The sequence below is a fragment of the Strix aluco genome, chromosome 4 (genome assembly GCF_031877795.1).
Source record: "Strix aluco isolate bStrAlu1 chromosome 4, bStrAlu1.hap1, whole genome shotgun sequence".
NCBI lineage: Eukaryota > Metazoa > Chordata > Aves > Strigiformes > Strigidae > Strix > Strix aluco.
This window is the reverse complement of record NC_133934.1, coordinates 38,278,074-38,299,131: the sequence shown is the minus strand read 5'-3', so window position 1 is coordinate 38,299,131 and position 21,058 is coordinate 38,278,074.

Here is a 21,058-nt window from a genome sequence, read left to right as displayed (position 1 = left end):
TGCTTTATACTCTCTTTAAATTAAAATTCACTACAAAAGAAACAGCTGGAGGTGTCAGTTACCCTGTGCATTGCCACAACCAGAGACTAACGAAATAGGAAAAGGTTATGAAATGTGGTTACGTAAAATGAAGTTTACTAGGTTTCACTGAACCATTTGAGCTTTCCTGTACAGAAATGCAGTCTAATTCCTTCCACATTACTGTACCTCCTATTGTCATTTCCTAGTTATTGGTTTGTTATGTTTAGATGTAGCTGGAATTAGTTGTTTATATACAGTAAGCATCAAAATATTTCCATTGCAAAGACGCAAAAATAGCTGTATGCATAAAAGAATGATTGACACAGGAGAGGATAAATCATGTTTCAAAAGAATCCATTTGTGGTCAGTAAGCTATAGTCATTTGTAAATGTCTTTTTTATTTTTTCTGCTACCGAGCAAAGCCTGAGTACTTGGTAGCATCAAAATTCTGACAGCCCACCTTTTCCTGAGATGTGGATTTACTACCAGAGAAGTCACCCTATAAAGCTCCTGCCAGTCTTCTGCTGGTTTTCTTTAATTTCCTGTCAGAACTGCTTTTACTTCAGCCACTCAGAAGATCCCAACTCAGCTTTTTCCTAGAGTCCATAACAGCTGATAACAAAAATGAGGTTTTAGCCAGAAAACAATAGATAGAAACTACAGCGGGACAGCCTCTATCACCCTAACTTTGAAAAGATGCATGACTAGTGAAATGGAAAGCAGAGGGACAAGAATTAAGTGCTCCTCAGTACATTAAAAGTGACAGATTCCATTCCATATATTCAGCTTCGCCTAATGTCACATCCTGGGAAAATAATATTTTAAGGAATGAAAATCCCGCTAAGAATATCTCATCAAATCAAAATTCAACCTAAAACATTTTTTCAAGTAAATTTAGCTAATAGTATGCAAATAGTATTCAGCTGTTTTCCTCCACTTTATGTAAGTAGGGATGGCATTTGATGTGCAACAGACTACGTATTAAGTTAAACATTAAATTTACTGATATATAAGTATTTTTAGGACTACTTACTGCTTTGAAAAATTATGTGTTCCAGATGAATAAATAAACTGAGAGACTAAGGACTGGAAACATTGCTAAGAGACTCATGTGTAGAGCACATGAGCTCTCTTGCTTTTGTTTACTATTTTGACTTCTGTTCTCTATTGAGGTTGCCTAGTTTGTCTGTAGAAATATTCCTTAATAATTCATCAGGGAGAGAAAGTAACATCATAGAGAGAGGATTTCTCTAGTCCTGTAGAGAGCACATTTTGCTCAATGTGGATTTGTAATGTCATGCCTCCTTAGGTGCTTTGTCACTTTTCCAAAACACATAGCTTCTAAATATACATATTATTCCAAATGCAATGCTTCTTTTTTTACAGTAGAGACTTGCTCCTGTGCTGAGAACGGCTTAGTCCACATACTGACTTTCCATGGCCTATCTTTTGATTATAATTGAACTCTTGTGATTTAAATATGGAACAAAGGCGTTGTTCTGTCAAAATCAAGATGGTGAAAGTTGAAAGAAATAAGTAAAAATAACTTACACTGTTCTCTGCTGCTATTAATCAAAAACTTGCAACAGTTTCTTACTGATGGATGTAGTAAATGTATTATCTGTTTATCGTTAACTGGACTGAGTGCCATTATGAAAGGTACTAGATACAACCAAGGATGTAAGAACCTAAGATGCAGAGCCTGAAGTTTAGGTTCTCCTTCCTTCCTTCTGCAGAAGTCAATGCTAACTCCTAACCTACAGTATCATGTTTCCTTCTGTGTCTTTCTTCACTTTCTGGCCCCATCCATCATTCCACTCCCCAGCCTGTGAATACCTTTCATGGCGGGGGCAGGACTAGGGAAAAGCAGATTTGAGATTTACCTTTTAGGATCTAAATTACACATCAGGATTATCACATCTTGATTAGTACAGTAGGCTGTCTGTAGATGACGTGAGGAGGGATTGTCATGGTGAACAATTGGAAGCACTGTTTATCCCCCTTGTCACACATCTGAAGAGTGACCATCAGATTTTTTCATATTCTGTGTTGTGGCCAGTCCACTGGTTTCAGATCTTTAAAGAATGACCTAAACTCTGCAGTTAGTCAGGATAGGTCACAAACTAAGTACTGAGGTCTTCAAGAAAGAGTCTGTTCTACATATGTATAAATAAACACACACCAGAGATTTGCACAGAAATTGGCCACTTCTGTGTGTACATGGCATCTCTGAGGACATTTTAACTACTCTAATTTTGTAATAAAATGTAGAAATTTCAACCCTCATCCTACTTGAGGTGCGTAGGCTTCTTCATTTTGCCTAAGCTTAATATATTGTTATTGTAGAGATTAAAAAAATGCTCAAAAGAGTATGTTATATGTTAAAAAGCACCTATACTGTACATTTTATAAAAATAGACAGTCAGATCTCTTGTAAGTTGGTAGTGAGATACAACCAGCATTTTGACTCAAATTCCTTTTGTATATGTTTTAGTGATAAAAAATGTACATGTGAAATGACCCACACTTCTGATTGTGACAGGAGTATGCTTACATAAGTTTCCTTGTTTCTTTTCAGCCCTTTCCTCAGCATTAGACTGCTGTGGTCACTTTCAGCTTGGAATCATACAGGAATTTAGCTAGTGTAGCGTGCATACCTTTTGCGTGGGAAGAACCACTTTGGTTTTCTAGTCTGCTAGCAAAGAGTAATCTCTGTTAGTGGGCACAGAGCTGTGCAACAGGAGCCTCAATAACTTCTGAATTTTTGGCTAGAAACCAAATGTTTAATCACTAATCTGTTTGTATTTTAACCTACTATGTGTTCAGATCATCCTTTTTTACATGCATATTTCTGTAACACACCTATGACATGACATCAGTATGCCAGGTGATTTTGATCTTAGGCAATTCCATGGGGAAGATTGTCTTATGTGCATCACCAAAGTCAAACTCTAAGGGTTTCTAAGTTTATTTTTCTAAAAATTTTCTTTCTAAACATTTGGGTATTGCTGATGCTGATAATTTTTAGCACGATAGGCTGAATTTATTGGGTCTGCTATTTTTAATACATTTGTCTAAATAGTCTTTAATGTACTGTCCTTCCCAAGGTTTTTTCATTACTCTTTTCCTCATTTGCTACCATTATTAAAATCTATTTTCCAGTATGATTTTCAGTCCAGAGTGAAACAAAAGCTTTCTTTCACAAATCTTTCTTCCATTTAGTGAGTTACTTTCCCTTTTTCCTCTTAGCTTTCATTGTGCTCCCCTTGCTCTTTGTGTGCCTGAATTCAGCCCAGTTCCCTTTCATATCTTTTGGAATAGACCTTTTTGCACCTTATTTGATACAATATTTTTGTTAAAGAATGTGATCTTTGGTTATCTGTGTTTCTATGCTAATTTTAATTTCTTTGACATTTCAAGTTGGTCTGCCAGCACAGAGTAAGCTACAGAAGTGAGAGCACAGAATAAGGTCCTTAAGGCAAGATTTTGCCTGATTTATGACTAGGAACTCCTTCATCAGTGCTACCATAACTAGTTGCTGTTCTTGTTTCCTTTGTACATATGGAATAAAATATATTTTTCAGCAGTGTCCAAGATACCTGACAAAATTACTCGCATAGATTTCTGTTCTGTTAACTTTTTCATTTAAAAAAAAATTAATTTTCATGAATGTGTTTAAATGGCAATGAAAGCAGTCATCTTTATTTTTATTTATTATTAGTACAGTTGCATGTAAACAACTGTAATATTTATGACCAAATATGAAACAAATTATTTTCTTCATAGTAACACCCTGAGCATCCCGTTGACTTCATGAGTTAAAGTTGTATGACAACCCAGAATCTGACCAATTAAAAATTAATTAGATTATTGTTAAATTAGTTGAATAATGTTGCATATAAGGAATGATGAAATAAAAATAATTATATAAATCATTGTATTATGTTTAAAAAAGTTAAATTCCTTCCTACTTTGATGGTGCAGTATGTGTTGCTCTGCAATATTTTAGTTCAGTTAAATGTCTCATTAAGAAAAATCAACTTGCTGATTTATCATTGCTTTGCAGAGTAAATTTGAATGAGTGAAATTTTGCTAATGAGTAAAATCCTTTTTCCAAATAATAATTTTTCTTTTATGGAGCCTGAGTGCATTTGTCATAGACATGGTTTAGGTTTAAAATTATTATTGCTCCTACATCGGTTAATATTTATTGTATATAAAAAGAATATTTTTATGAAATTTAGAAGAATTATTCTTTAAGTATCTTGATTATGTTATATATTTGAAGTATTTTTAAAAGTGTTGGACTTCTATGTTCCAGAAGTAAACCGCTTTTCCATATTTTAGATTTTAGTGAAATAATCCACATTTATATATTTTTGTCAACTGAAAATTACCAAGTTATTTAGACTTGTCAAGATACTGAAAAAATGTAGACCTTCACTGTCTTTTCCATACTGTCCCAAGGCATTTGGATATGTAGTTTGAGATTTAGTCTTAACATGAGCTATCACACTTTTTTTTTCCCCCACAAACAAAAATATATGGATCTTTTTAATTTGACAGAATTCCACCCCTGTCATTGGAGCAATTTATTCTGCAATAGAGACCAAGGAGGTGTGCAAAGGAAAGTTTTTTTCAACATTTACAAAAGAGGAATATTCAATTCTGCAGCCTAAATCAGTTAATTTCCTACATGTTTTCATTGTAAGGGGGACTGTTTTTAAGACTCATATGGAAGACAAGCATGGTGAGAATTTGTTGTACAGATTCACATCTGTGTTACTGTTAAGACGAATTTTTAGTTATAGGTAGACCATATAGCATTAGTTAATTGCCTCCAGTTGCTTTAGTTTCATTTCCTTGTAACTTATGACAACTGTAAATTGTTGAGGCACAAGTTGTCTATTCCAACCAGTTTGAATCCAGGAATAGATAAAAAATGCTTGAGAAAGATGAAATGGTTTATTGGATGGCTGTCTATTCTCTGAATGAGGTAGATATCCAAATTGCAAATGTTCATATAATTTAAAAGGTATTTGGTTTTATCATTAGTTTAAGTGAATTAATAAGTATTTATAGCTTAGTCTCAATTTTTGGCTTTTGCAGTTGTGAGTGCTTTGAATCAATGTGTTAATCCTAGCTAAATCTTGCATTTAGTTTCTATTTTTCTGATGTAACACGTTGTATTATACTGGCATCATAACACACTAAGGGACTGGACAATACATAATATATAGAAAGACAAAAAAGCAGGGTTCTTTTATGAAGAAACACAAAAGCAGGTAGTAAGAGAACTGAAACATATCTCGCTAATTCTAGTCTATTTTTCACTAACATTTATTTATGTATCCATCTACTAATTTTACTCACACTATGAAGATACAGATGAAATACATACCAATAGTGGGGTACATTAATAGGAACAAGAGAAGAAAAAAGAACAGAGGGAACATCAAAGCCAGATGTACACCTTATGTTGAGAGCTACAGGGGGAAGAATATGATATGATGTGACAAGGCATCACCAAAAAACCTGGGAGAGGAGGTGGCATGGGAAAGAGGATGAGGAAGACTGCTCTTTAACACCTACATCTTCTGTACCTGTCAGCATCTGTTTTCTGAGACTGATGAGGCAGAAGGATCTGCTCTACTGTACTAACGCACAAGTTCCTCTTACAGCAGCACAGTAACAAGATTCAGGAGCTAATGGAAGAAGTGTTCAGGAAGGCAACTGAATAGTCTTGAAAATGCCCAAAAGAGAGTCTATAAATTGTAAACTCTCAAACAGTAATATTTAGAATTTCTAAAAATAGTTTTGACTAGATGTGACTTCTGCCAGCTGAAAGCTGCTCTTAGTTGTCTAATGCTGGTGAAGTCTGTTGCTGTTGAGGGCTCACAGGTTTTTTTGATCGCCTACTTTAAATCCTTCAGCTCATATGCCTGCAAGAGATATACTGTAAGGAGTCTCTAATTTTATTTGGGTGAATGCTCAGTTGCCACTGAAGATGATAGGTCAACTGCCTGTCAATATCAGTGCCAGCATCTTATTGATATGAAATTAATCTTTAAGTATCTGGTCCTTGAAGCACAACATACACATGTAGTTCTTTCTCAGTTTTACAAATTCAGTATCAAATACTCCACAGTGCCATTTGTCATTATTTTCTCAAAAGATGCTATACTTTTTATATTTTCTTCAACATTGTATTGAACACCATTTAAAGGACACTCCCATTCTCAAAGATATCTTTCATCTAAAACTCAAAAAAAACGCCATGAACAAATCTTTAAAAATTGATTAAATCCAGGAATTTTGGATGAAAACTGACATTTGCATTTTCGTTTGTTATTCTGTCTTCAGAAATAGATTTTTTTCTGTTTAAAAAGACTATAGCTAGCAGTTACTTAAGAAGAAAACATTTAGACTATCTAGTTAACAAAACCTGGGACAAAACATTGAGATTTTGTAAAAATCATAATATCCTAAGAGAGTCTCATTTTGAAGGACATATGTTAACAATACCTGTATTGAATTTCCTAGTCATTAAGAGAATAATGTCTACTCAGATTTCCCAAATGCAGTTGTCCAATGTCTAGAGAAATCTTTATTAAGAAAATGACCAGACATAAAAAGTCCTTCTCTTTTAAGTGTAGGCACTTAATTGACTGCTCTGATCATTAAAATAAATTAGACTACATTCTTCGCAACTCCCCATGGAACTTTTATCTCAAGAGAGAATTGTAAAACAATTCACTGTTGCAATGCAAAACAGAAAACCATGTTTTCTATACAGTGGCTGTGCCCAAGTATGCGCACTTTTTTTCGCTTGTCTTTGGTCTGTCTTCCCTTAAACTAGATTAGTTAAGCTGTGTTCACTTCCTTTCTCCCTCTCCTTCTCTACAAGACAAAGTCTGCTTCAATCTTGTAGCTTTATTTTTGAAGTTTCAAAAAACCATGATTTACCAAAAAAGTCTAATTTTTTCATATGGTGTAAGAGCTGTAGTTGGGGATAGCAATTCAAGTAAACATTGCTTCCAAGGTATCTCACTTTTTGTGACTGTTCAACTAATTTTACATTCCACATGTTGTGTTGCTCCTATTCAAAATCTGTTCAGTACAGTGTCACTCATCATCACAGAAATCATGATCAAGCATTTTTTGATGTAACCTTTATATTTCTATTAGATTTTCTGCCTTTTTTGTACTTATTATCAAAGATTCCATGTCCACACAGTTTCTTATGAATTACTTTGTCTAAGGTGATCTTGAAAACTTCCTATTCGCTTTCTAGGTGCCATATAAATTTTAGAATAATAGGGCTTGAAGGCATCTCAAGAGGTCATTTAATCTTCTGCCAAAGGCAGAATCTGCTGTGATTATGTCATTCCTGTTAAACGTTTTTTTTAACTTGCTCTTAAAGACTTCTAACCTCTTCAGACAAATTATTATGATGCCTTTCTATAATTATAGTTTGAAAGATTTTTTCTAATATCGAACTCGAGTCTGTCTTGTTACTGTTTAAATTCAATAAAGCTTACTCTGTCCAACAGGAACATTAATATTATTTCTTTTTCCTTTGTTCATGTACTCCCCCTCAGTCTTTTTGTTTTTCTAAATCTATGCTTTCTATAACTCTGAGTTGTATCTTTCTCAAAGGTGGGTTCCTAAAATTGGACCCAGAAAGCACCTGGTGTGTTACCAGTGCCAGACAGAACGGAAGATTGATTTAATGTGTCTTGCAAGCTACCCTTCTGTTGTTGTTCTTAATCTGATTCCCTTTTTCATAACAGTAAAATATTTGTTGACTTATGTTGAGTGTGTGATCCTGTGTGACCCCAGATTCCCTAGTACAGAATTATCAGCAAAATAATCCCTGTCATACAGTTGGTCATTCTTGTCTGTGTGCCATATCATCAATCAAAGGATTTGATCAACTTCTTGATTTCATCACCTCTGCTCTGAGACACAGAAATAACTTTAATCATGAAAGGACACACGCTCAGCTTAATCTTTCATTTTAGGACTTCTGCGAAAGTATAAACATATCAAATTACCAGTCACTGAGATTTCTGTAATTTTACAGATTGTTTTGGAAACTGTGTCTTCTGTAACACTTGCAAATAATTTCTATTGATTTTCAGAGACTCAAGGTTTCATTCACAGTTTTACATAGATATGTATGTCTTTGTATATATACACACTATTACTGTTTGTAAGATCCTTATCCTACAGAAGTCACTTTAAAAAGAGATAGAAAAAATGACAGTATCACCATGTTGTCAGATTTCTTAAGGGACTCTGAATATCAAGCATCACCTTAATGCTTTTTCTTTTTATTATAGCTCCACTTGTTTCTTTGAAGGTTTGTTAATTTGCTCTTTGAAATACAGCTAGTAACCTTTGTACATTTGATAAAAAGATAATACTTTATTGTATTGCTGCAAATTAATTACAAGAGGAATTAGACATGTAATATGCAAAGACTGAAAAACCCAGATCTATATGATTATGTAGAAATGGTAATCACAGGAATGTGCCTTTTCAATAGCACAGTTATATTTTATTTTGATCAAAGTATCTTTTAAGAGCTGTCATATGCTAGGGAGGTGAATGAATAGACATAAGGTATTCCTTCACCTCCATGAATTTCATCTCTTTATAAAGATCTTGACTAGAGGTTTTTTCATTTTCATCAGGAAAGAGAAAGAATGACACATCTTGGGTGTTTTAAGAATATAACATTGTATTTTAGTATAATTTGACCTTTTAAATAATGGTGATGTGTTTGCTTTTGAGTAATGTAAGTTTTTGTACAAGACAAGTTGTTACATTCTTGGCTGTGCTCTGTTTTCAATTTAAAATAATTCCCTGTTTATGCCAAATGCAAGCTCTTCCAGGCTGGAATAAATCAATGAGGCAACAAAAATAAAGTTATTTTTAGAAAAATAAGCTAGGGGGGCTTATGTTCATGCTAACAACTGTGAAAGTTCTTCAGGTTGTATTCACCCACACTAAGATGTGACTGATTTTGAACTGTTTACTTTGGCCCTATCAACATGAGGTTCCAGATTTAAAATATGTTATTTTGGGGATGGATCTTGCATGTATCACCTCAAATTCAACAGATTTTTCCCTGGAGTTTTGCTTAGTAGCCTGCAGCTGGTAAAAATGTGGTTATTCCAGTAGGGATTTGTTTGAAAACTTAATATTGTTTAAATATGATTAATTCTTCATTACAGAAGTGAAATAAATAGGTACTTGCCAGAACTTAAGAAGGGTGCATGTAATGCACGTGCCTGTGTTTTTTTCCCCGATAAAAGTTCTCTCACACAAGAGAGGAGGGATCATTCTCCTATCTTTTCTTCCTGCTCTCCCTCACTTATTTTTTTCTTTCCCAGCTTGCAGACTGCAATTCTGTGCCCTTTCATTAGCTGTGGTATTTCTATAATCCTTCTCCGAGTCATTGAACACTTTAAAAAAGCAGAAAATTATCCAGGTTTGAGTTTTACTGCCATTTTAGTGAGTTCCATTTGCCTTCAGAAGGGTGCAATGCTAACATGGTAATGCGGAGGGTGGAATAAAGGAACAAGAACTCCCATTTTTAATGACTGTCCGTTGTTCAATTGGTTCAGCAGCTCTTTTGGAGCCATAGTCTCACTAAGCTGCATAAAAATACTGCTTGTCCATGCAAATCCTGTTTTCCTTATCTCCATAATGATCATGTCTTCAAAATGATGATTGGCACAAAGACAAGGTTTATCTAACTTGTAAATCAGTCATCCCTAATACATACTAATCAAGACATACTTTGTTGTTTTCACAAACAAGATAATTTAATCAAATAATCAAACAGAAGAAGTCACCAGTTGCAAATAGTGACTTAGCAGTAGAAAATGCATGTTATTCCTCTGTGCAAGACAGCCTCTTTCTGGAAATTAAAGGAGGTGCAGTCCATGAATGTATTTGCAGAAACATGCAACATGCAATGCCAAAGCACACACAGCTCAAATTTGCGTTTAACTCACAAGGTATGACTAAAATTAATGTAAGAGGAGATTGTTTAGTTGGGAAGCAGGAATACACTCCAAAAGCACAGCAAGGAGAGACTTCAGCAGTTAGAGGGGTGATTGTTTTCACTTTGCATGTTTTGAAAACCACACAATATAACATGGTTTTGCATGTTTTGGCAGAGAAGACTTTTTTTTCTGATAGTGGAGATTGGCAGTTGGCAGTGGTGGGGAGTTTTTCCACATTTTTTGCCTTTTGGTGGAACATTTTCCTTTCCATTTTAGGTTGTTTAGATTATTTTTTTTCCTTTACTCTTTATTTCCTCTGTTCTTCTGTTGTTTGGGATTTGTTGTTTATTTAGGCATTTTGATGTGGGGTTTTTCTGTAGTTCTTTTTGGGGCTGCTGTTCTTTGTTCTGATTATTTTTTTTCACGTTGATCTAAATTTCTGCTTTTAGTTGCTTCTGGTCCCTTCTAGAGGCTTCTGCAGCTAACAGTTTTTCTTATTTTAAACACCTGATATATGTACAATTTTGACATCCCATTTCAAAACTTAGGCATCCCTTTTCAATTTAAAGGCAAATGACTGTTGAGTTCTGTTCTGTAATCTCACTCTCAAGGAATTACTACATAGTAAGCAATTGTCACGTCATACATCTGACACATGTCAGGAATAATGGTAAAAATTATAATTGGTTATGATTTTAATCATCCAACTTTCAGCAGAAAAATTGTTGCCTTTAAATGGCATTAGTAATTGATATTGGTATACAGCACATTAACATGGTGACAAAATGGTCTTTTTGGCCTGTCACTGAAAAACATATATTTTATTTGGTTCCCAAAATAACTCCAAATAAAGCTCAAAACCAGCCAGAATGAAGGATTCAAATGTAAAATAAGGTATTACAGACCAGCTGCTGAGTTGTTGTTTTAGTCTATACCGACCTTTTTTTAAGATTAAACCTTTTTTAAGAAGAAATGCAAATATGTTATATAAATCTGTAGGTATTACTATATATGACTAATTTAAGAGGTTATTCATCAAAATGTATTTCAAATGGCCATCCTCTATCCTGCAATAACAATTATCATTCTTCACCAAACATCAAAGCAATAAAGCACGGAATACAAGCACTATAGATCAAAGAGGGGGAAAAGTATCTTTCAAAATAAGCACTTGACAGAAATAATGAATATTTGAACTTGAAGACTGAATTAGAGTATTGAGCTAACTTGATGGCTACTGTCTTGCATTGATATATAAGATTGAGATTTTGTAGTTGTTTTGAATTCCTACACTTTTAGCAGACTCTGCTAGAGTTACCATAAAAATGGTATTCTCCATCTCTAAAAATTAGCTGATATTTCGCACAGATTTTCTTCTCATATAAAAGCAACATGAATTCATGAAGATAGGGGTGAGAAATGACTTTTGCTCTGGGAAAAATTGCAGTTTAAGAGGTAGTGGAAAAACTCAAGACTTCACTTAAAATAAATCAGCATCCTGATTTTATGGCTCAGAGCAGTGAAAAGTTCCCATGGTACATTTCATACCTTAGCAATAGATTTATTTTCTTTTTAAAACAGATTTTTCAGATCTATCTAAAAAGTGCTCAGAGGGGAACTTGCACATATGATCAGCTGTGTAAGTTGGATGAATGGGAACAGCCCACATTTCTACAGAAATTTTCTTGTTTGATGTCACCACAAGGAAAAAAAAATCAATAATTCTGGACTAGATAGATATGCCTATGATATTTAAGTTTGTGAAACCTGAAACATAATGGCTATTGTTCATGCTGGAGTTGAATCTGGTGAGGTATGTCAAATCCATTGAGAAGGGCTTCTATAGGTACATAAGCATCAAAAGGAAGACTAGAGAAAACACAAGCCTGCTGCTGTCTGGGACAGGGGTGCTGGTGATATAGAGCATGGAAAAGGCTGAGTTACTGAATGCCTCCTTTGCCTCAGTCTTTACTAGTAAAACCAGCCATCAGAAATCCCTGCCAGAAACCAGGGGTAAGTCTGGAACAAGGAGGAAATATCATTGGTGTAAGAGAATAAAGTCAGGGAATACTTAAACTGGACATACATAAGTCCATGGGCCCTGATGGGATGCATCCATTAAAGCTGATAGAGGTGGCTGATGTCATTGCAAGTCAGAATTAATTCACAAGGGGAAGTCAGGCATTACCAACCCGATAGCTTTCTATGATGAAGTGACTGGCTTGGTGGATGAGGGGAGAGCAGTGGATATTGTCTGCTTTGACTTCAGTAGGGCTTTAAACACTGTATCCTATAACGTTTTCATAGAGAACTTGTTGAAATGTGGGCTGAATGAGCAAACAGTGAGGTGGACTTAAAAATGACTGACTGACCAGGCCCAGAGGGTTGTGATCAGTGACAAGAAGTCTAGTTGGAGGCCAGTAACTAGTGGTATACCCCAGGGGTCAATACTGGCTCCAGTCCTGTTCAACATCTTCATTAATGGTCTGGATGATTGGTTAACTGCAAATGCACAGTAAAATTCTTTCTTTTAGTTTAATCATGATATTGTTGATCTTCATTTTGTTTGGGCAATACTGGTTGGTGCTAGATTATCTTTCTGATTCAATGGATGCCATAAAGTTAAGAAAAACATAGTTTATTGTCTTTTGATTCAGATGTCTTCTGTCACTTATATAGCCTGAGACTGGAAAGCAAACATATCTGACAAACTATTTTCAGATAAGCCAAAGCAAAGAAAATCTTGACTGCTACCTAAAACATCAGAGATTATTTTTAGGCTTTCAAGATTCACTTTTATTTTTAGAAGTATAGTATTGTTCCCTTCCCTTTCCTTTTCCCTTTCCTATTTTCCCTTTTCTCCTTCTCTTTCCTTTTTTCCTTTATTATGTGCTTGTACAGAGTTTGTGCTTGAGCTCATAATGAAGTGCTTTTGATCAGCACTAGAAAGGTCTACTGGTTGAGTCCTTAAATGCAAAACTTCTGATGAGACTAAACTTCAAGGTCTCAGAATGCACTTATCAGATCTACTGTATGAATAAGTGTCAGGTCCCAGAGTAGACTGCATAAATCTTTTTGGTTGAGCTTGGTGAGTGCAAAGCTTAATACCCACAGGCTTGCAATCTTTTTGAAGGTGATTATAATTCAGCACCAGCTTTGCATCCTGGATAAAGGTTCCCCTTGAACACAAAGTATGTTACATGCTTGTGTGCTAGTGATCAAAATACCCGGAGGGTTGTCACTCTTGCAATTCTTAAACCTCCAAAATGATGTTAAAATGTTATATCCAATCAACTAAGCTATAAATTCAATTATTGTAGATTGAAAGCATAGTTCTACCTCATATACCAAAACCTAGTCTCAGTCATAGTATTTCTGTTACCATACTCCATGGTGTAGCATAATTCAGGAGATTTACTGAAAGTTTATAAATGGATGTTTAAGATTTTGTGACAATTTTGTTTTAATTGTGCATTGTGATAAGAATTACAGCCAGAGGAAGAAAAGATGTACTTCAGTTTTCAAACTAACGTAGGTGATGGATGTTCATCCATGCTTGTTTAGGATAAATTTGCAGTCATACTATACAGATTTTGAAGATTTAGTTGTTGATGATGAGGAACACCATTTTGGTTTATGATTTCTTTGTTTTGACTCTTCATTTTAGTAATGCTTCCAAGCTTGTCAAGCTTGAAAACTCTACTAAAAAATTCTATTGTGATATTTTTAATTTACTGTGAACTGGTTTTTAATATCAATTGTCTCCAAACTCTCACTAACAAAAACCTAAAGATAATAGTGCTTATTATCATAACAGATTCAAAAATATTTTTGAAACCGTACTCTACATTATTAACCTCATAAAAAAGATTTTCTTTGTTAAACTGAGCTTGAGTGTGATCTCATATTTTACAGCACATACTAGTGAAAATTTCCTCCTACTTTTAAAAAAGTACATCATAAATCATAAATTGAAATACAGCTAAAAATAGCTGGTGAGATTTAGACTTTTATCACATATCTTGCAATCAGCTTCCAAACCTTGATCAAACCTAACTTAAGCCTAGTTTAACTGAACAGTTTCATCTCCTCTTAGAATTAAATTCTTAAATCCGTTTCCTTTCAACCTAACGAAAAGGACTATAAGCCTCTTCGCTTGTGAGACAAGTACATTTGACATTCTTATGCACTATTGGGAAGTATTACAGAAAGCTTCTTCCCTGGGTTTGTAGCACATCCAAAACATTGACTACAAGGTCAAATAAGAGCAAAATTTGCTATAAATATGTAGGCTTAAACTGGTTTATCAGAGTTAGCAACTGGACTCCCTCTTTCACTAAATACGAACAAAATGTTGTTAATAGTTGTAAGCTATAGAGATACTTTTGGAAAAGTATACTGATATGTGCTATAATGACTCTCAAAGTTTAGTTATATCAGTGGGCATGCCATACTGCTGTGTCCTGGGTTTAATTTTATGTTGTTTTCAACTAAGCTATACATTTACTGTATGTGTATAAGTAATACCCTCTGCCTGTACTGTATGTAATGCACCAGTGTTACATGGGTATTAGGTGCTGTAATGTAGATAAATAGCCACCAAGAGGATCTTATCCCTCACAATGGTACCTTTATAAACACATAAGTTACACTTAATACCTGTAAGGTGGTGAATTTACTCTATTTTGGGTAAGCGTCCTAATATTAACTGATGCTTACATTCTTACTATTTCCTATTTATCTCTATCTCCACATATAAACATGCATATACACACAAATATATACAATGATATGCAAAATGTGTGTGTGCAATCATATGTGCAAAAACATGCTCCTGTCTTCTTAAATGTTCCTTGCCAATAGTAACTTTTCTGTTGATGTGTGGAGTTTGACCAGAGGCTAGGAGAAGAGTCGTCATTGAAGATGAGTCAAATCTCTTATTCTTCAACCTATCCTTCAAGCTTATGTACAGTAGAAAGTTGTAGCACTTAGTTGTAGCCATAACAGTATTTATATTTGAATTCCATTTGAGATGCTGTATGGAAATTACAGTGAAGTTTTCCTTACTTTTCACTCTTGTGTTCATATTTAAATCAGTATAAATAATTGTTATGCTGGTATAACATCAGTCAAACGAGGGGCTGAATTAAGATCACTGTTTTCGTAAAAATAAACACCTATTACTGAGTCTGTTAGAAGAGTAAAACTTATTAAGTCCTGATAGCACTGTGGAGGTCGTGTTGTTCTCATGCTATTGAGAAGACTCACTTCGGATTTCAGCCTAAACATTAGTCCTGAATCAATCAATAACCATCAAAATCTTTCACTACCTCTGTTGCCCTAAATTTCTAAAGTCTTCTGAGGTGATGTTGAAGATCAGAAGGACCTTTTCCTGGCCAGATAAGTTTTATTTGACTATGGGAAAACTATGAGCTATACAAAACTAGTAGGATGTTTTGGGTTGGGGCAGAGGGAGGATGGTTGGGATTTTTTCTTCAAATTATTTTATACTGTCAAACTTCCAGAATAAAAGATTTTTAAAGTTCTTCTGTGTGCTAAAGGTGAAACTCTACTTCTCCCAAATGTGAGGAGGCCCTTTTGAAGAGTTACTAGAACTGCCAAGCATGTGAAATTATGATTTTGGAAACAGAAGGGACTGCCATTCTTGTGCACAAATCTTTATACTCTGCTGCTGTTTTGAAAGTACTTCTTTTATATATGATAACTTATCTTAAGGAGAAACTTAAAACTGTACCACAGATTTAAAAGAAAATAAAAATTTCCCACAACAACAAAAAAAAGCAGGATCGGAGCAATAGATTAATGTATCAGCCAGTTCTAAAAAAAAAATTGGAACAAAACCCTAGTCTCCCGAGTCCACTGCTATGCTGGCTGTACAGTAATGTTCAGGAATAATTATGGGGGAAACACTGAAATCTTTTTTTAGGTAGTTCTTTTTCCTTTCTCCTTCCTTTTATATGCAAAAAGCATAACCATTTTGTGGAGCTCAGGCAACCACGTCTCCCTTCCATGGAAATACGATCCTCACTTGACAGCAGTGTCCTTAGTGAACTGAGATGCTCCCATCTGGTAAGCTAGTAGTATCTAAGGACACACAGGGTAGCAGAACTGAAGGTGCTTGCTGTCTCTGAACTGTCTAAGGAATAAGGCATGGTTCTTATGAATAGCTGTCTTGGCTCTGAATATCTAAATTCTACCCAAACAACACTTCGTTTTCCCAAATAGTTGTCTCAATCTCTCATCTAGTCAGTTAATGAGACCAGAATCTCATTTATTTCCTTAAGATCTGTAGCCCACTATGTTATTACTTCCTCTGTTGTGACCTCAGATGCTATTTGTGATGAAGCTTAGTATCATTTTTTTACCAGTTTTTGAAGAGTCTGGCAAAATGTTAGGAAAAGAAACAGTATGCTCTGAAACTGCGTTCCCTTTTGAAACAGTTGGCACTTTACACTGGAAAGCTAGTAGTATTGTTTATGTATTTTTATAAATATTTTTAAAACATCATATCCTTTGAGAATGGCCATCGGTATATTTTTTCCCCAGCTGGAGGTGGTGTCAGTAAAAGCATGCTACATTTACAGCTAGTGACAAGTTCTTGACTGACTGTAGCCAGCAAGGGGTGCTTATGAATGCAACAGTCAAACTCTGGATTCCTGAGAGACTGTGCTTTTCCTTTACAAGGTCCAGCTTCTACTGACTTAGTGATCAATTTGATATCTTGTTTCAAACTCACTGTTTTGAGCAGGTACATTAGATGACATCAAACTAGCCCCTCCAAGAAAGCTTGTTATGTATGAATATCCTTGACCTTATGTGAGATGTTATGGATGTGGTTCAGGTAGCATTTTTGTCATGTTGCAAGGGGCAAAATTGTAGTTGAACTTAGAACACCTGCCGGTTTTTGGAGCATAGGTAATGTACTGCTACTGAGAAAAAGGCAGAGGGGAAGACAAATGGGAATAAATCCCATTGCTTGTAGCTCCCGGGTCCTTAAAGCACTCATATTGTTGAGGTTTTTTTCAAATAAATGGAGTATTCTCATGTTTTACAAGAGCATCTTCATTTAGGAAAATTCACTGTTTTTTCCCCCCATTTTAACTGATACCTATTTTGACTAATGTTTGCCCTTACAATAATTAAAACTAACAGTTCAAAGAATAAAATCCACAGAGTGCATAGCGAGAAAATCCATGCTGATTGACCTGTATATTACCAAATTAACACTTGTTCACCATAATCCTTCACCACAATTAACTCCTATCTGACCACCTACTTCCTCCAGTTGCTCTCTCTGAGAATTTGTCTGCCTTCTTTAAGCTACTAAATAGCACACCCCTAATGATATCGGTGATTTCAGCTGGAGTGTTTATCTCAAAAGGCACTTGGCCATTTGTGTTGTGCATTTAAAAAAAATCTATTTAGTGATTCTGATGCTTATACTAAAATTAAACTTTTTAAATAGGAAACAGAATTACTTAGCCGGTTTAATATAAAAATATCAAGAACAGTGTTTCCTTAAAATATTAGTGATAATACACATTTCTTTAAATTTATAAATAAGAGAAGTTTGTACTTTTAAGTCTGGTCTACTGATAGGCACAGATATATATATATATTTCTGTGGCAGTCTTGCTGTGCTGATTTTGGTAGGCTAAAAATAGCAATTTAGGTAAATGTGATCAGTATGGAACAATCAGGACAGGGTCTTGAAAATCTAAGTTTATGCAGAATCTTCAGTGACTATAGTAAATATTTTTTCATTCTGTTAGAGTGAAGTATTTTTATGTAGCTGTTAGTTAAATTCAAATGGTAACTTTACTGTAAATAGCATAACACTTTCTCATTGTGATACTGGAATAAAATCCTTTCAGTGACTTTCGTATGTTCAGTCTACATCAAAACAGCTTGTAAAAATAATCTCTGTGACTGCAAATACTGGTTCATATCTATATTAATTCTTAACATACTTTAATATAATTGTACTGTTTAAAAAAACAACGAATTACATTTTCCAAGATTCAACTTTTTAAAATAAGGAAAATTATAGAACTTTTGGTAGTTAAGACACAATGATGGACACGATCAGTATCAAAATCCTAAGACTTGGGTTTGAAAATAATTTGAAAGACATGCAGATGAGGGTAGTGAAAGTATTCAATATTATTTGGTGTTATTAAAAGAGTAAGGTATGATGAATTTCTCAGCAAGAAAGAAGTACATTCTGCCCCTTTTACTTGATGGCTTGAAAATGATGGGTATTAGTAAGGACATAGGAAAAATGGATTGGAACCCAGTCAGCCAGCAATTGTAATAACCATGTGAGTCTGAGGTTTCCTACAAGTTGATTTCTTGTGACAGGTTAAAAACATGACTTAACATGGCAGACCTTGGCGGTATCAAGAACAAAGACTGTGGAGTGTGATTGTTGTGAACAGTTTCATATGCTTCTGTAGCAATACTAAAACAGCAGGCATCAAGGAATGTTCAGTATAATTAATGTATCAACCTGAAGGATCCTTCATATGTCTCTGTGCTTCTTATTATCCAAAAGAGAGCATCCTCACTATATTCTCTGTGATTACTCTAAGTGATTCATTTCCTACAGATTCACAGAGTGAGCTCCACTTCTGAATTAATTAGTGTCTCTCTATATATGTGTTGTCTCTACAAAAACAATGCTTTTGGTCAAAAATTACAGTAGTCCTGAAATCCTTCCCTAATATGAAATGAGTACCTAGTATGTTTTTGTTCACCACAAAAAACAGATGGAAACAGAAAATGCCTAATACAATCTGAATTTCCCAGTATTTGGGCTTTGGTGAAAGTACAGGCAGCATAAAGTCTAGGGGTAAGGATCTACAGCTGAGAATATTTTATCACTAACCCCAGATTTCAAGTTGTCATCAATAACCCTGACAAAGTAAACATGATCTCACCACATCCTGTCCTGTCCTATCCTATTTCTATTTTTGAGGTATGTAAACTGTAATGGTGGTAAAGAATGTTTTCCTTCAATTACAGGAGTGGTTGTCTTTTTCTTTCGAGCACATAATAAGCATAGGCATTTAACGGGAAATATGGGAAAAGGCAGAGAAAAGCATTCTGTATATGGCTGGAGGAACAGCTACCACTCACCACGCAGTTAGTGTTTGACAGACTAACACCTGTCTCCTTCAGATTGTCACATCTTTAACTGAGCAGCCTCCAGACCTTTGTCTATACCTTCTGGTTCTAAAGTATATTGTGGTTGGTAGCTTTCGAGTCACAGGCCTTAAGTCTCTATCCTCTTTGGGAAAGGTGTGAGTATTCCTCTGGAAAAAATATAGGTATATATGTAATAGTCATTGTCAAAATCAAATTTCATTCCTAATTATTTCCTCATTTATATGCTGTTTCGTGTATCAAGCTGAAACATTGAAATAGTTGTCAAGATGTTTTAAGAAGCATTGTGAAAGCTTATTATTATTATTTCCATTTGTAAAAATATATAATAATAATATAAAATATAATCAACATCTTCAATACTCCTTCCACCGAATTAGTGAATGTTCATGGCTTTTTCAGATCCCAGTATAGTCTATTATACTTCTAACATCTAGTTAAAAGCATAAGATATAACTCAATTTTAATTTCTAAAAGGAGGCACTGGAGGCAAGCATAGAAAGCATGTGCACTGCAGAGCATATTCCTTTTCAGCCTTTATCTTGCAATATGCTAACTCAGGCATACTGCAAAAAATCAACTCCCATTGTAGCCAGTGAGATTTCCACATGCTGAATATCTCTCAGTAGGTAGAAGGGCCTCAGAAGATCAATCTCACCAGAGAAAAAAAATCTGAAAATAAGTATGGGCAATACTCAACAAAAGACTCCAACAAAATTCTTGTTAAGATAACTTGGAATACCCAGTGATGGATTGTGACAAAAATTAATATGTCCAGCAGTTTTTGAATGATTTTGCAAAGGAAACAGAAAAGTCTCCATCTGTGAAAGACACTGTCTATACTGAATACTTCAAAAGAATGATTATAAATTCAAGGTTATGAGCCATATTAATTACATGTATATATATTTCAGTTTCCTATCAATACTGGGAGATGTGCTGATGTTTAAATAGGAGTAATGTCATTTAACTCTGATTACACTGGTGAAAAGTTTTAGTCATCCAAGTATTTTTGCTGGTCCAGGGCTAAAATATGTATGATTTGTTTTTAGAAGTTTTCAAAGGAACATTTTAAAACGTATCTAACAAGATTTCCCATATTCTTTTCATATCTCTGCACCACAATATGATTATGGAGAAAAGTAAATACTAGAGATTGCAGGGCCATAATCTTATTATGTCTTCTCTCCTAACTCAGAGAGTATCTATTGATTGTTTCCTCATTAGTGACTCTAACTCCACAACCATTAAAGGATTAATTTATATTCTTAAAATTTCATATTCCATTATATCCAAGTAACAAGAACAGGCCCTCAAGACAAAGTAACTAAGGGTGATACAGCAGATTTCAGTCAATACACACACTGCAGAATTTTACACCATCATGGAATTTTACCCTTCAAGAATCACTCAAACGTTCTCAATATAGTTGATTTAGAGATACGCACATTTCTTAGATTCCTACGATACCATGGTCCTCAGGCAAAGATTTTCTGGGAGAAAGAATTTTCCTTGGAAGTGGGCGATTAGCAAAAAATAAAATCAATTTCATATCACTTGATCAGAGTCATAGAATCACAGAATCATAGGATGGCTTGGGTTGGAAGGTACCTTAAAGGTTCCAACCCCCCTGCCATGAGCAGGGACACCTTCCACTAGATCAGGTTGCTCAAAGCCCCATCCAACCTGGCCTTGAACACTTCCAGGGAGGGGGCAGCCACAACATCTCTGGGCAACCTGTTCTAGTGCCTTACCACTCTCACCATGAAGAACTTCTTCCTTACATCTAACCTAAATCTACCTTCTCTCAGTTTAAAACCATTACCTCTTGT